The sequence below is a fragment of the Calliphora vicina genome, chromosome 1, assembly GCF_958450345.1.
Source record: "Calliphora vicina chromosome 1, idCalVici1.1, whole genome shotgun sequence".
Lineage (NCBI taxonomy): Eukaryota > Metazoa > Arthropoda > Insecta > Diptera > Calliphoridae > Calliphora > Calliphora vicina.
The window spans coordinates 78296530-78298544 of record NC_088780.1 but is presented as its reverse complement, the minus strand read 5'-3'; the positions used below and the strand labels follow the sequence as shown (position 1 = coordinate 78298544).

The following is a 2015-nucleotide window of genomic DNA, read 5'->3' as shown; positions in this document are numbered from 1 at the left end:
TTATCGGATCTGCCATATAGAAATACCAGATTTATTTCCAAAAAACATTGGGTGTGTTTACTGATATGTTGTTATACACTTAGCAATAACAGCAACTAATAGCATCAATTGCAGAAATGTCAATTGTGCTATAGCACAACCAAATAAATGTGTATTGTTGCTAGAAAAGTTTGCCAGCACAACAAAATAAAACGAATGACGTGCAATATTAGCACGCCAAAAAACTGTGTGTGCTACTAAAGCACGAACATATATTTTTGTGGATATGCAATGGATTGTGTTTGCTACTAAAAATTGCAGACTAGCATTGCAATTTTAATAGTAATACGAATGAACAGTATGAATATTTATATTAGTTGTGATGAAATGAGATAATTTCATATTTATTGCATAGTCAAATGTAAGAAATATGTTGCTAGAGCTGAATATCGAAACCCTGATTTTTACAATATTTTCAAATTAATATATTTATCTAACCAGAGCACCCTGACGGCAAAGTTTTGCAAAAAACCATAAACGATGACTTCAAAAAATGTAATTGTTTAGCAAAATGGCAATAGATGACAATAAACTATGTTTTAAAGACTATAGAAAATATGGTTAGTAAACTAACCACCAAACCGCAAAGAGTTAAACTAAATCGGGTACGCTGAATTTTTAGGTTAGCTCGTATTTACGAGATATACCATCTGAAATAAAACTGAAATGTTTGTTTTATTACTCTTAATAATTTTTGTTTTTTGTTTCACAATTAAAACAGAAAGTTTTAATTGTCAAAATAGTAAAATATATTTAGCAAATAAAACAAAATTTAATTCGGTAAGTTTTTGACATATGTTTTAAGTTTTTGACATATGTTTTATATTAAATATGTAAGTAATAAAATCAATTAAAGGATGGTGACAGTGGAGTGGTCTTATAATAATCTGGATGTCTGCAATTTTTGTTCCTGTTCACCGTTTTTGATGCATTTTCCCAGAACTCCTGTAAAAGAACTGGTTTTGCGATGGAAAAAGTTCATGTCAATATATTGAATTCAAACAGTTTCATTTGTTTTTGCGTCTACAAAACCATAGGTCACGCACCCACATATCGACTCGGAATCTCTTTGAATCGTTCGCCCACCGTCTGTACATGTAAATATTCTAATCAAGCTACGGATCGCAATTCTGAAGGCAACTTAATTTGAGGTAAAATTCAACATTTATATACTCATATTCAGAAATCATAATAAGTTGTATAACTACATGTCCATAATAAAACATAGCTTCCGTGTAATGGTCGTTTCCGTAAATTACGTTAACCCCCATTATCACGATGTCTTGTTATATGTTAACTTATAGTTATGCAGTCTGTTAAAATATTTTTTATATGAAAAGTGACAGTATAACTTTAGGTTAAAATAATATCTAGATTATTGGACTGTTCCTTAATTAACCAAAGCATTATTATATTGGCTTAGAGCTCCAATATAATATAATACATACTATTATAAACATATATAGTAGGTGCAGTAGTAATATTGTTAATAAAAACGATTTACATTTTAAAATTTTCAGATTCGAAGAATACTGTTATGGATAATCCGCGGAGATTTTCAAGCAGATATACACCTAAATTTCATATGTAAATATATTCCTAAAATAAGATAAAATTAATTGTTTAAAGGAAAATAATACAAATAAAACGAAAACAAAAATTAAAGAAATGTAACTGCTTAACTTTTTTGGAATACAATTTTTTTTTTTGTATCTATATAAATGGGGAATTTCATGTCAAGTGAACCAACTTTTGAAATCGATGTCTTCCGATCGGGATGAAATTTGCACCAAGGTTAGCTCTATTGGATAGTAACTCAGACACAATTTTTCAACAACATCGGTCGAGAACTCTCTGAGTTATAGGGGGTAAAATTTTGACAATTTGGTCAAACAGGGGTTTTTTCTTATCCATGTAACTTATTACCTATTGTTCTTAGCAAAATGTGTCCCAAATAGTATAGATAGCTATTTCTT

At 29.5% G+C, this 2015-nt stretch overlaps 1 long non-coding RNA gene across 1 annotated transcript; it reads left to right on the top strand.

Moving 5' to 3' along the window:
• The first annotated feature begins 749 nt into the window (after positions 1–749).
• On the top strand, positions 750–1681 carry LOC135963180 (uncharacterized). Its single transcript, XR_010576828.1, has 3 exons — positions 750–819; positions 896–1190; positions 1560–1681. It is a non-coding gene; the product is annotated as an uncharacterized LOC135963180 (long non-coding RNA).
• Positions 1682–2015: the final 334 nt, after the last annotated feature.